The sequence below is a fragment of the Coenobita brevimanus genome, chromosome 69 (assembly GCF_032717465.1).
Source record: "Coenobita brevimanus isolate Jiangsu-jjx chromosome 69, ASM3271746v2, whole genome shotgun sequence".
Classification (NCBI taxonomy): domain Eukaryota; kingdom Metazoa; phylum Arthropoda; class Malacostraca; order Decapoda; family Coenobitidae; genus Coenobita; species Coenobita brevimanus.
The window spans coordinates 28834997-28850247 of NC_137022.1; the positions used below are offsets into that span (position 1 = coordinate 28834997).

General features: G+C 44.9%; 1 non-coding gene across 1 annotated transcript; it reads right to left on the minus strand.

The window, feature by feature from the left end:
• Window positions 1–14185: 14185 nt before the first annotated feature.
• On the minus strand, window positions 14186–14257 carry TRNAE-CUC (transfer RNA glutamic acid (anticodon CUC)). Its single transcript has one exon. It is a non-coding gene; the product is annotated as a tRNA-Glu (tRNA).
• Between the last annotated feature and the right edge of the window lie 994 nt (window positions 14258–15251).

Genomic DNA, 15251 nt, shown 5'->3' on the forward strand with positions numbered 1-15251 from the left:
CACGCTGTGAGTGCTGTTTTGCTAATACTGTATCTTGCCCCTCCAGATGGAAAAGCCTCACGGAAGTTGAATAAATTCGTCTGGAGGTAGCAAAAATAAATGAAAAATACGTAATTGAATTGAATTGGGTGAGAAATGGGGAAAGAGGCCAAGATGATGATGATGAAGGAAGCTAAAAAAAACACGCAAGCCATCACAGGTATAACTTGCGTAAACCATAGTCGTGATATTTTTTTTTTTATAATGCTTTAACTTTCTTTTGGCCATCATAAATTCGTCTTACGTTATCCAGAATGTGCAAAAGTAGACGGTTCGCAGCGGAAGAATGAAGAACTGAGAATAGCTCTTGGATTTAACAACGAAAACCAGGTAAATGAACGGTACCTTTTGACACGGAGATCTATTATTCACCCTCTCTGAAAGCAGCAGTCATTTGTTTTATTGTTGGGTGAGTGAACGCGGCTTAGCGTCTGAATATACGACCACAAGGCAGCCCCAGAACACACCCGCTAATACACTCCATTTTCTTCGTACGCCGTTTTCTGTGCCTCTTAAAGGGAGGGAGATGCTGAGGATGAAATGGTAAAGGGGAGGGATGTGAGGGAGATGCTGAGGGTGAAATGGTAAAGGGGAGGGATGTGAGGGAGATGCTGAGGGTGAAATGGTAAAGGGGAGGGATGTGAGGGAGATGCTGAGGGTGCAGTGGTAAAGTGGAGGGAGGGAGATGCTGAGGGTGAAATGGTAAAGGGGAGGGAGATGCTGAAGGTGAAATGGTGAAGGGGAGGAAGATGAGGGAGATGCTGAGGATGAAAAGTAGTGGTTGTTAAGAGTGATTTTGTTTACGGTTTTTTTGTACATCGCTTTCGGTGTTTATGTTTTGTAGCTCATCTTTTTATTTTCATGGTTTCGAATGTGAGAGGAGATTGTTCCCTGCCCCAGTGGGATGGAACTCGCGTCCATTCGAAGAGCAGGCCACTTTTCAAACCACTTGACCCCCACCATCTCCATATTTTTATTTTATTCTCTCTACATATGTCACCTTCTCTATCTACCATTTATCTCTTTATTTCATCTAGCTCTTCCCAACACCTCGCCTTCTTCCCCATTCCCCTCCCAACCTTTAACCACGTCTCCCCTTCTTCCCCATCCTCACCCTCTCTCCCCTTAACCACACTCCCCTTCTTCCCCATCCTCACTCTCCCTCCCACAGCGTCGACCAGAGAGCAGCGAGAGTTGGTTCTCACTTAGATCGACCGTCTTTTGATTTTCCTCCTTGTTTCATTTTCTCCAACCCCCCCCCCCTTCTCCATGCCCCCTTTCTCCTTCCCCCTTACTCCGTCCCCCATTTTTCCATTTCCCTTTTTTTCATACCTTTTCTTCATCCCCCCTTCTCTCCATACTCCCTTTCTCCAGGCCCCTTTTTCCATCTCCCCTTTTTTCCATGCCCCCCTTTCTCCATCCCCCCCTTTCCCCATTTTTCTGTTTTTTTCTATTTCCATCAGGCACTAATTAGAGGATTTGCGTACGTCCCCCTTCCCCTAATTTTGGAAGACCATCGATTACTTATAATAAAAGGGTAGTGTCATTTACGGAAATATATGCAATGAATATTTTAATAATCTCAGAATCATTATAATTAAAAGAGGGACATGGATTAATTTTGAGTAATGAGTAAGCATGATTCTAATTCTAGCGGATTCACCCCCCCCCCCCCCGGTACAAAGTGCTGGATCCGGACTCAGCATTCAGCAAGCCATCCATCCTATTTATCTTTCTTTCGTTAACCTCTTCAAAACCACTTCCTTGACCACCACTGCCATACCCCCTCCCAATCCCCCACCAGACCTCCCCCCTTCCCCCACCAAACCTCCCCCCCTTCCCTCACCAGGCCTTCCCCTTCCCTCACCAGACTTCCCCCTCCTTTTTTCTCTCCTTCCACCTTCCGCCTTCCTTCCTTCTACAGCGTCAAGTAGGCGGTTCTCACTGCTTCACCGTCTTTTGTTTCCAGTTCATTAGGGGGCGGCTGACCGGCTTTGAGGATCGGGTTAATAACTGACCGGCTGACACGTCCAACAGCCGTATTTTCTCCTGCGGTTTTTTTCACGCGAAGAACTTAGGCGCCATGTTGGATTTTCGTAGACGCTCCCATATTTCACCAGTTTTCTCATATCTCTCATAATTTTCGCCACTTCTCCGGGATTTTGAGCGTCCATATCTAAAGGTAATATTCTCATCTAGTCTCTACGTAAATTAAATATAATATAAACTTACAATCAGGAGAAAAGTAACGCTGAATAAAATCTTTTGGGGGGAAAAAGATGTCGACACAAATTCACACATCCATATTCCAAAATTTTCGGGAACCATCTCGAGATTTCTGGCTGGGATATCAAAAAGAAATCATTTTAATGCAATAAAGAAATAAGTAAATAAGTAAGTAAAATGTAAGTATGTTCTAAATGGAAGTATAAAGGCGAACGTAATTTTTTGAAAGTCAACAAAGGCCCCCAAGCGGGCCTCCACCTAACCACACTTCCGGCGCCACCCCCACAACTCGCCCCCTTTCGTCGTGCCGCCCCTTTCGGCTCCTCCCCCCTTTCTTTTACGGCAGCCTGAGAGAGAGAGAGAGAGAGAGAGAATGTACAAGGTGCCAAAAGTTCGAGAAAAACTGAAATAAAAAAGAAAACTGCTAATGAGAGAGAGAGAGAAGGTGAGCGTGTTTCAGGTCAGAGAGAACGCGAAGACTGTAATCGGCCGGTGACAGTGAACTCGGTGGACTGCTGACTGAAATTACCTTCCTCCTTTCGAGAGATAGGGAGGGAGTTGAGGGGCGTTCATATTACTGGACGGGGGGGGCCGCCTGGTCATATCAGTGCCACCACACGAAGGCGCCCCTCTCTAGCAAGAATAAGACACTCGTAAAGAGGTTACTATCGCTACTTCAATGATCGCTGCTCTTCTGAACTGCCTGCATCCTCCCGTCTTCCATTACAGAGGGCATGCAGCACCCGTCTGGCAGCGCACTCTCACCCCATTTCTGTCCAACCCCCAACTCATTAATGCAAGAGTCGACAGAAACTCTTGTATGCAACAGGTCAACTTAAACTCTTCCTCTGTCTGTATATCCACCTGCCAATGAACTCCAGTCTTTTAAAAGCGGACCTTGAATTTCGGTCTTTTTTTTTTTATTCTTGGAGGGAACAACTTTACTGCTTTCACGCCTTTGGTTCCTTCTTCATTGCATTAAAAAATAAATAGGGTGGTGAAAAAAGGGCATATGTGAGTAAGATCAGGTTGGGAGAAGGCGTGGTAGGCCAAGAGGTAGGCATTGTAAAGGAGTCTGCTGGAAAGAGAGGTATGGAATTGGATGAGACTAGGTAACTGACAGAGATCGAGCAGATTAGAGTGAAACGGAATGAATGGTGAATCTCTCTCTCTCTCTCTCTCTCTCTCTCTCTCTCTCTCTGTCACCTAACACTCCCCCACCCCGTTTCTACCAAGACTATCACTAAACGTTTTTGGTTTCCGGGTTGTGGTTTCTGAGAGAGAGAGAGAGAGAGAGAGAGAGAGAGAGAGAGAACATAGGTGCCAGAACTTAAGACTGAAAGAAAAAATAAAATGGGTAAAGGAGAGAGAGAGAGAGAGAGAGAGAGAGAGAGAAATACTGCATCGCCACTGTCTCAACTTTCTTAAAAAGTTCTCACCTTTAACGCCTGAGGGATCCTTTTGTTTATGTCACTGAGGGGGCTTCTTGTGAGAGAGAGAGAGAGAGAGAGAGAGAGAGAGAGAGAGAGAGAGAGAGAATTGTTGTACTTATATTTTAAGTTTAAAATATGTGTGTGTGTGTGTGTGTGTGTGTGTGTGTGTGTGTGTGTGTGTGTGTGTGTGTGTGTGTGATCGGCATTGTATTACGAAAGAAATTAAGTGTGAGTTAGGGTGTGTGGGTGGGTTGAGAGAGAGAGAGAGAGAGAGAGAGAGAGAGAGAGAGCCGTGTGGCCAGTATTGTAGTGTGAGAAAGAGTGTGTGAAGTGTGAGTGATGGAGGGGGAGAGGGAGGTGGTGACGGAGTGGCAAGGCGTGTTGAGGTGAAAGGCTGTATTGGGAACGCTTGGCCAATAAAGGATGAAGATAGCGCTGAAAGTATACACGCATCACTACACACACACACACACACACACACACACACACACACACACACACTTCCAGGTTGATAATTTTCCCCCGTGCGAAGAGCAACAGGGAAATAAGAAAAAAAAAATGGAGAGAAGGGGTTGAAAAGACCGTGATGTCTCTCCTAATAAAATCGTCTGACGGAGAGAGAGAGAGAGAGAGAGAGAGAGAGAGAGAGAGAGAGAGACCCAAGTTGACTAAAAGCGCCCTTCGGTAGCAAAACTAAAACAAACAATTTTTCTAAGTTCCCATCCTTTTTTTTTTTTTCTCAACCCCCAGATGAAGAAAAAAAATCGTCGTGAAAAAAAATTAGATTAGTTAATATTTCTCACGTAAAAAATAAATAAAAATAAATAAATAAATTCTCAGTCCACCCTCAGGGGAAGGAGAAAGTCTTAAATTTTTTCTCTCTGTCTTTAAGTCCAAATTTTACACGATGGACGTAATTCACTTCTCAATAGTCTTTTTCTTTCTCGATTTTTTTTTTTTTTTCTGTTTTGTCGGGTCATTTGGGGATTAATTTTATTCTTCAGTGTAACGTGCGGTCTCTCTCTCTCTCTCTCTCTCTCTCTCTCTCTCTCTCTCTCTCTCTCTCTCTCTCTCTCTCTCTCTCTCTCTTTGTGTGTGTGTGTGTGTGTGATTAGTGGCCACGTCTTGTATCGTAAACACTGCGTAACCATTCATCCAACTCAGCATCATAAATTCTTCCACTCCCAGGCCTCCTCAAACTCAATCCACTTTTCCGTCAACTCCCTCTACACCCAACTCTCCATAAACGCCTTTCAACCTTCCATCAACTCCTTCCCCTGCCTCTCACACTCAGAAAAGTCGAGCAACAATGTCCACCTCGTCTGTCTTCAGCTTCGAGGGCGAGGTAGAGAGAGTGACCGCTTCCTGTGCCTCTTTCACCAGCCTCTCAACCCTTGGAGCATCAATGGTGTTACGAGGGGGTCAGTGGGCTGGGTGGTGGGTGATGGACAATGCTGTGTGTGTGCGTGTGTGTGTGTGTGTGAGAGAGAGAGAGAGAGAGAGGGAGAGAGCAACGGAAGTCCAGTGTTTTGCTTACGTCGGCTCTTCTGTCTGTCTGTCTGTCTTTCTGGTCATCTGTCTATCTGTTTCTTTCACCCACCACTTCCCCTACTGTCTTGTCTGGCTGTTCATCTGTCCGTCTTTCTGTCCATTTCTCCCTCTCTCTTCCCCCCCTTCCTCTTGTCTTCCTCTCACTCCTCCTCTTGTCTCCTTCACCCCTTCCCTCCTTCATTGTTCTTCCCCTGCTCTGTCTTTCTGTCTTCCCCCAACTCCCCCTTCACATCCTCTCTTCCCCTCACTCCTCTCCTCTCCTCCCCCCTCCCATTCCCTTCTTTCCTCCGTCTTTGCCTATCTCCACCGCCTCCATCCTCCCTCTGCAGACTTTCTTCCTTTTTCTCTCTCATCACGCATCCTCCTCTTCCCTCCTTTCTTCCCCCTTCCCTTCTCTTCCCTTTCACTCTTTCCCCTCCACCCTCTCCTTCCCTCCATTCTTTTTTCCTCTTCTACCCCGATATCCCCTCCCTTTCATCCCTATCTTCTCCCTTCTCGCTCTTCACCCTTCCACCTCTTCTTTCTTGTCTTCACCACTTCTCCTGCTTCATCATCCCTCCCTTTCCCATCTTTCCTTTCCTCGCTCAACCTACCCCCTTTCACGCTCCATTCTTCCTTCCTCTTCCTCCCTCTAACCCTCCTTCCCTCCCTTCCCCTTCCTCCCTTTCCCCTTCCCTTCCCCATCTTTCTTTTCCCCCCTCCATTCCCCTTCCTCCCTTTCCCCTTCCCTTCCCCATCTTTTTTTCCCCCCCTCCATTCCCCTTCCTCCTTTCCATCTTCCATCCGTCCCTTCCACTTCTCCTCCTTTACTTTTCCTTCTCTTGCCCCTTCCTTTCACCTTCCATCCCTCCCCTCCCCTTCCTCCCCTTCCCCTCCCCTCCCCTCCCCTCCCCTTTCTCACTCCACCAGTCTCCTCTCGTCACGTCGCACCTTTCCCAGTTCATTCATTCCTCAATCTGTTTATTTAACGACTCATGAATCCACTTCTGATTTTAAATTGTCTCTTATATGTTCCCAGCCAAGAACCCAATCTGATATCCACACAAGAATGATTTTATTTACTTATTTATTTATATATTTATTAGGAAACGATATAATTCAGTGTTTGTTTTATTTTGGTCTCATTAGTAGCAAGTGATTCTCTCTCTCTCTCTCTCTCTCTCTCTCTGTTTTCTTGTATAACACCGCATTGTCAAACTAACTAATGTATCAGTATTTAGAAATATTCATTTGTTAATTCCTCAATATTGGCACTTATTTCCTGCTCTGTTTCTCGGCCTAACTCTTCTTCCTCTTCCTCTTCTTCCTCCAGTGCTTCCTCTTCCTCTACTTCTTCTTCTTCCTTTGCTTCCTCTTCTTCATCTGCTTCTACTTCTTCCTTTGCCTCCTCCTCTTCATCTGCTTCGTCTTCTTCCTTTGCTTCCTCCTCTTCCTCTCCTTCCTCTTCAGCTTAATTATTTTCACCTAGATCCGCCTTCTCACCTCAGAATAAATAACGTCTTCCATATTTACATTTTTTCCTGTGTTTGTTCAGCTGATGGTACTCTTATTTCCTGTCCTGCGTCTGTTTCCTCTTTATCTTTCCCATCGCTATTTCCCCCTCTTCCTTAACCCTTTAGCGTCTTCTTGTTTATTCCTACCTTCTTCAGTCCCAAGGAAAAATGCAGTCTTGTGAGGAGGTTAATTAAGGCTTAGTCTACCTCAAGAAGTCTGTCCTGATTTCTTGCAAGTGACACTAATTCATTATCTCCCTCCTCAAGTCTTCCTCCCCCTCTCCTCCCCCCCTCCCCGGCTCTCCCCCCTTTCCCCCTTTACCTCACACTTACTGAGGAAATGAGAGAGAGAGAGAGAGAGAGAGAGAGAGTGAGAGCACAGGAGGGCGGCAGCTTGTAACACGACCCCTCCATAATCAGTGTCAGGCGTGATGGCTCCCCGCGACACCCACACCCTCCCATCCCTCCGAAATACACCCACACCCTCCCATCCCTCCGAAATACACCCACACCCTCCCATCCCTCCGAAATACACCCACACCCTCCCATCCCTCCGAAATACACCCACACCCTCCCATCCCTCGGAAATACACCCACACCCTCCCATCCCTCCGAAATACACCCACACCCTCCCATCCCTCCGACATACACCCACACCCTCCCATCCCTCCGAAATCACCCACACCCTCCCACACACCTTCATACACTAACCCGTCCCTCGAGACCTGTGTCGAAGGGGAGGTGTCAGATCTAGGCATCACTTCCCCTCTCACTCCTGTAGGTCTCCCCTAAGCTGGATAAAACAGTCTGGTGGCAGCAGGAGTGTAGCGAGATCGTCGGGGTGAATGGGTTAGCTGCGGTGTGGCCAGAGAAACCAAAGGCCTTCCTCCCAGCCTCCTTCCTCCCGTCGTCAGGGTTACAAAGGGAGACCAAACAGGAACACCTGATTTCGTTGCTTTTTGTATAGGGAGGATTCAAATAACCTACTCTATTTACTAAGGACAAGGAGAGAGAACCAGAAACGCTCCTCGTCGTCGTCCTCGTCTTAACCTCATCCTCGTCTTAACCTCATCCTCGTCCTCCACACGGTGTACCCTCAAAAGACCACTAAAATAACTTCACAAACATACAATTACCAAAAATTAAGACAGCATTTAGAGACACGATATCAAAACCTGCCTCAGTCACGTTCGCCTATTTTGCACCCTGCGTGACGATGTGTAAAAAAATTCCTTGAGGACTATTTTCTCGCTGCACCTGTCCAGACTATTTTTCCCCTTACTATCTTAAACCGTCTCGTAGCAAAGGGGTTTAGTCCCCCCCAGTAGAAACTCGAAGGGATTTGATTTTTTTTGTTTTTTCGCTTTATTTTTTTTAGGGGGCGGGGGGCTGCTGTTGCCATATAATTAACAGCTTGAGATACTTAGCTTGTGACCCCATGGAGCTGAAGTTTTTTTTTTTTTTTTATAGCTACGAAAGGCCTCCCCAAAGACGAATAAAAATCGCCCGGAGGTTTAGCAGGAAATATACCAAGACCCTAATCCTACTGGAGAGGTTAATGACCCAGTTTGCCGTCCGCATTTTCTTAACCACTCACTTGACAGACAGTTCAGCTCTTAACCGATACCCCGGTGTTTGGCTAAAGGTATTGATGGCTGCTAAAATGCGTACTGTTTTTATTTGTACTATATTGCTGTAGTATTCAGAGTTTTTAGGTGAATAAAAATTTTTGACCAAGATTATTCCCAATAATTTAAAAATCCAATCTCTTTTCACCAGTGGACGTACCGTAATTTAGACTTTGTATTGTAGACGTGCGTAATTTTATTTCTGGTTTTCGAGAGGCACAAAAGCCTGTGTCCAGAGTAGAGATTTAGGGAAAGTGCATTTTAATTGTGACCCTTTTTTTTGTTTTTGTAAAGGAAGAGTACTGTAGTATAATACCCGGTACACATGCTTGCATACCAATTAATACCTGGGGATAGGAAAACAGACAAAAAACTTTAGAGTTATATTAGATCAAGTAACATTAGCTTACCCATGTATTAAATCACAAGGAAATGAAAGTTCAGAGAGATAAACAACAACTCTGTCCTGTCCAGTACTCCTTATTGGTACACGTAGTCAGCAGTTCCTGTCCCGTCTAGTACTCCTCACTGGTACACGTAGTCAACAGTTCCTGTCCCGTCCAGTACTTCAATATTACACACGTAATCAGCAACTCTCGTCCCGTCCAGTACTCTTTCACTGTTACACCCGTAATCAGAAACTCTTGTACCGTCCAGTATTCTTCTCAGTTACACACGTAATCAACTGCTTCTATCCCGTCCAATACTCCTCACTAGTACACGTAGTCAACAGCTCCGTCCCATCCAAGATTCTCCACTTATATGCGTAGTCAGATCCTCTGCCTCCAATCCTCCTCACTCTTTGATATAGCCAGCATCTCTACATCCACCTCTCACCACGTAGTCAGCAAGTCCCCACACACCACCTACGTGGTAAACTCCAAATACCAAGAAACTCTCATCCTCCATTCCTTTCCTCTTCGCACTGCTCATCGGAGACCACCCTCTTCCAGGAAAAGTTAGCCAGGCCTGCTGCTGGCCTGAAAAGTAGATATAATAGATTATGGGCATAAAAGAATAGTAGCTAGAAATGGAGATATGACAAATAATGGGCATAAAAGAACAGTAACTAGAAATGAAGTTATGTTAAATTATTGGCATTAGAGAACGGAAACTAAACACAAATATCAGGTATTCCGTATTCCAACTTACCAGCATCTCCCTAACTGCACAAGCAAAGCAGCTGGGTCAAAATCAGGAACGGTGGTAGTTGATGTGTCTGCTGGTGTGTCTGCTGGTGTGTCCGCTTATCTTCCGCTTTCAGTTGCCCCGCGCCAGTCAAACATCACCTCGGATGGAATGCAATGCCCAGTGAGTCAAAACTTCAAAGGATTCAGTTCAGTTATGTCCGAACCCACGAAACCACGTCAACACCTCTGGCACACCCGAACCAAAAGGCTCACGAAACCAGCAAGTGTATCCCAAAAACCTCAAATTAGGCGAAAATCTGATGTGTGTGAAAGTTGCTTTATTATTTAAGGAAGCAGAAATGGCGAAACAAAGAAATGGATAAATGAAGTGTTTAAATAAATAGATAAACATGTATGCGTCTAGATAAGTAGATAGATAGATACTACCGTGGTCCCTATAATGGAAAAGTTGGAATTTTAAACCTATTAAATCTCAGATATTTTACTGTGTACCTAAAAAGTCGCCATGCAGAATTCTAGCAAAATCGAATATTTTTTACAAGGCACAGACGAGACCAGAAGTTTTGGCAGTGAAGGACATGGTGATATTAGGTTATTTTCATATCACTTCCAGTCAGTTACCAAGCAGTGATTATGGACAAAACTCTTATGTAATGATGACCCTGTAAGAGTTACAGAGGTAAGATTTTGTTCAAGGTAGGTACAGAATTTAAGACCCGTCCCATCCAGTCCTATAGGCTATACTCAACAACTCTTCCATCCCACCCTCCTCATTTGGGCATATAATTATATATTAATTTTATCAGTATGTGTTAAGTCAAATGTGGCTGAAGACGGAATTGAGCCTTTTTTCGTGTTCTTTAACAGAGTCGAAAAATACTAGTAAACTGAAATATTTTACATTCAGACAGTTCAGTTGGCAGAAAACAGTTTACAGTATATATGAGAGATGTGGTCATAATTATTACTGCTTGGCAATTGACTGGAAATAATCTTAATAATAACCTAATTTCACCATGACTTTCACTGGGAGAAATTTTCCTCTCGTGTGTGACTTGTTCTAATTCATCGATGTAGCTAAAATTTTGCATGGCGACTTTGTAGGCATATAGTAAAATATTTTTGATTTATGAGACTTAAAAATCCAACTTTTCCACTTTAAGGGTTATCTTAATATCTATCTATCCAATTTATCTGTTTCTGTCTGTCTGTCTATCTATCTATTTGTCTGTTTATCTATCAATCTATCTGTCTGTCTCTGTCTGTCAGTCAGTTAATCAGTCAAAGTATCTGTATCTGTATCAGTATGTCTATCTATCTGTCCATCTATCTATCTCTCTATCTGTCCATCTGTTTGTCTGTCCACCTGTCTATCTGTCCATCTATCTAACCATCTATCTATCTATACATACATACATTACATGGATCCCAGTGTTTGGATTTTATGTTTCGGGACAGCTACTGTATATAGAAGCGGATTTTCTTTGCTTTAATAAAACGTACGGTACATATATAAACACCTTCATTCATGCGTTTTACAGACATACAAACAACTCGCTTTTTTTTTTTTTTCGTGTGACTTTTATTTCCCACTGACATTGAACATTTTTTGCGCCTCGTTGTTGTTGTTGTTGTTGTTGTTGGTGGTGGTGGTGGTGGTGGTGGTAGTAGTGGTGATGGTGATGATGGTAGTGTGGTGGTGATGGTGATGGTGGTAGTAGTGGTGGTGGTGGTAGTAGTGGTGGTGGTGGTGGTGGTGGTGATTCATCAGAAACGGGAACCCAGTAGACTGCTAACTAAATTTGCTCCTCTGCTGCCCACCATCCGCCTTTCGAGGGATAGGGAAAGTAATCCGTTCCCTGAGGCGCAGCAGCCCTCTACGTGGCACACACCTTCACATGCTGCAAATGAGCCAATCGTCTATTATAACTACCTGTTTGGGTTGTCTCATTAAGGACTGGCGTACTGGTATTCGCGGGAGATTTTTTTTTTTCTTTTTATGGCATGTCATTGGGTCTTGTGGTAGATCAGTAAAGTCTGTTGAAATTCAAATGAACTGTTGCCCGCTCCAACCTGGGGTCGAATTGCGAATTTTCAAAGAACAGACCTCAAACCACTCGGCCACGTCCTTGCAGGCCGTCTCAAAAGCTGGATTTAGTGAGGTCAGTCCCTGTAGCCCTCAGCCCCAATTTATTGACGGTGGTCTTAATCAGCCTTGTTTGATATTGTTGGGTGATAATTAAAACACGGGAACAAGTGAAGCGCAGCCAGCAATGTTACCAATTATACGAGGAGTCAGTAATTATGAGAAAAATAGCTACTACTATTTTTTTGCAAGATGAACACGATTTTGAAAAAAATTTGCCTTATATATATATATATATATATATATATATATATATATATATATATATATATATATATATATATATATAGCTGAAGTTAATTTGTTGATTTTCCATCTGTTAGGTTTTCCTCATGCTCTCTGGACCATAACTCGCCCCATTCTTATGTGGGAAAAGGCGTCGATTATGATGATGATGATGATGATACAGGAGAAGGGTCTGGCGGTGTTGGTGGTGAGGCGGATGGGTGAGCTTGACATAGATCACCAACACAGGGACCGACACCCGATCCTTCCACCCGACCCGACCACAACCAGGATCGCCCCTAAGGCACTTGCCAGTCTTCCCTTTCTTGCCAAATTGCTCAGTCAGACTTACTCCCACGCGTATACCATAGCTGGCCATCATTACCGGTATTATCATCATCACCACCTTCATTAGCATCATGAAAGAATGCTAGGCTACACCTGGTAATTATACTGTAGTAAGAATGATGGAAGAATAGGTGACATTATATGGAAGGATCAAATATCACCCTAATCACCATAGTATCATCATCATCATCATCATCATCATCCCAGTCATCACCATCACCATTTTTGTCCCCCACATACGAATGGGATGAGGAAGGGTACAGAAAATGCGAGAGAGAGAGAGAGAGAGAGAGTTCGAACGGGGGGACGGGGTTAGATTCATCCATCCTCTGCCCTTTCAGTACGATTTTTTTTTTCACTGGAATGAATAAAATCGTCTGAAGTAAGGAAGACTGGAGTAAAAAAGTGGGTTCTCGGATTCAAGGGGTTAATTACAGTGTTAGGAGGACAGGTGAGGTGAGATGGAAAGGTAACCACTTTCCCTTCTCACCTTTCCATATGACACCGCCCTCTGTTACACCTGAGCCTCTCTCTCTCTCTCTCTCAAATTATCGGTCTATCTGTCTCTCTATCTATCGTACTTTCCGTGGTCACTTAACACCCATGTCTTTCGTCGTCAAGGATATGGATGTGGGTTGGATGGAGAGAGAGAGAGAGAGAGAGAGGGTAAGGTTGGTTGAGAATAGGGAATGCATGGATGTGGTGAGTGATTTCCCTTTGTCCTGGCCCTTCCCTTTGTTTCTCCCCACTCCCCGTCCTCCTTCGTCCTCCCCTTCTTTCCACCTTCTTCTATCTCCCTTTGTCCCCTCCTTTTTCTCTTTTCCTCCCTATCTTCCCATCACCTTTGCTCCCTTTGTCATCTCCCTCTGCTTCCCTTATTCTCATCTCCCTTCGTGTCTTCCCCCTCCCCATCTCCCTTTTTCTCCCCTTCTTCCCATCACCCTTTTCCTCCCCCTTTCCCACTTCCCTTTGTCCCTCCCCTTCTCCCTTTGCCTCCCTTCTTCCCATCTTCCTTATGTCTCCCCTTCCCAACTCTTCCCACCTTTTCTCCCTCATCCCACCCCCACCTTCCTCCCTACGTCCCCTTCCCCGCCTACCCCCTCCCCCTTTAAAAGTGTAAGGCACAGATGGGACGAGGTCAGGTATCAGGGGTCAGTTTGCTCTCTTTCCTTATCCCAGACTCCCACCCACGCCTGTCATTCTATCCGTGTATCTGTTTATAACCAATCGCCTTATGATCTTAATCTACGTGACACTGAGGGCTTCATAGTACACACACACACACACACACACACACACACACACACACACACACCAGGATGTCGCTAAAATATTCAATAAAAATATACATTAGCGTTAGATTCACAAGAGACACATCACACTTTACCGTGAGACAGATGCTGGTGTGTCTAGAACTGATGCCAAACGCGCTAAGTTGGCTTCTTGCACACAGTTGCCAAAACCAATTCAAAAAGGTCGTCACACTCGCTCCAACTTGTGTCAGAAAGTCGCATTGCACAAAATCTTTATATATTCTCTTAAAAAAAAAAAAAAAAAAAAAAATAAGGTGCTAAATATGTTTAAAGATTCTTATGTTACTATTACCAAATGGAAAGGTGCTGGATAGGGACGCCTACATGTGGTGACACCAACATAACTGGGTGGTGGAGCTGCCTGCTTATTCAAACGTTCTTGAACCCCTTCCCTATCCCCCCAGAAGTAGAGTAGTGGTCTGTATGAGAGGGCAGCTTCAGCCTACAGTCCATTGGGTCCACATTCAAATAAGCATGGGTTTGCTACAACAACAAAAACAACTACAACTACTTTCACCACCACCAAAAATCAATACCTTAATATCGCTTCAAGGCAAAGCGGTGGATGTGGTGTGTTGTGAGGGCTTGCCTTAACGCCTTTCACCCCTGCTTACCTCTGTGACCAAAATTACTTCCCGTGCCGGGAATCGAACCCGGGCCTCGCGGGTGAGAGCCGCGTATCCTAGCCACTAGACCACACGGGAGATGCATGGGGTGGAAGCTTGTTGTATTATTACTCATTCTAGCTACTCGCCTCAGTCCCGACCCTCCCTACTTTAACACAGCCTATAGCGCTAATTACATTCATTTAACTTGACCTTAATGAGCCAGCCCAAACCAAACCTATCCTGACAAATTATATTAATTTAATTTAACCTACCCTAACCCAGACTACCCTAAACTAACCTAACCTAACCCACTGCAGACTCAGTCCACTCCAAGCTACCCAGTCAAATCCAACCTAACCCAGCCCATCTCAGCTTAATTGAACACACTCCAACCTACAGTAACTCAAGTCCCCCTCACCCTATACACCCTGGGAAAGAAGCCCTGCCCACCTCCGTTAAACCGCAGAGGGCTAGAGAGGGTGAGTAGGATGTAAGGAGGAGAGCTAGAGGGTAGGGTGAAGGGGGGATAAGGGGTGTGGTGCAGTGGGGATGAGGAATCTGGTGTAGAGGGTTAGGGTGTAGAGAATGGATGGGGATGAGTGTGGAGTGAAGAGGGAATAGGGTGTGGGATAGGGCCTTAGGTATAGAACGCAGGGTGTAGGAGGTATGAGGTAGGGTGTGGAGGGATAGAGATGTAAGGTGTATGAGAATGGACTGTAGGGGGGCAGGAGGTGTAGTGGGGATAGGTGTAGTTGGGGGGACAGGGAACGGTGAGGAGGAGGACAAGGTGGTAGGGTGGCGAGAACGTGAAAGGACAAACTATTTAATTTTTTCCTTCACTTTAACATGGTTGTGTGAGTTGAATTAGCCAAGCCTTTGATGGGGTTCCCCTCAAAAGGTTAATTAGGAAGGTAAGAACTCACGAATAAGGCGGGGATATCCTAACATTGACAGAATCCTGACTGAAGGGAAAAAGCAAAGATAACCATTACTATTAACTGGAAAAACGTACCGTTACTATAGGGGGGGGGAAATACTATAAAAGGGAAAAAATACCTCTGCTATAAATGGAAAAGGGTTACCGTCACTC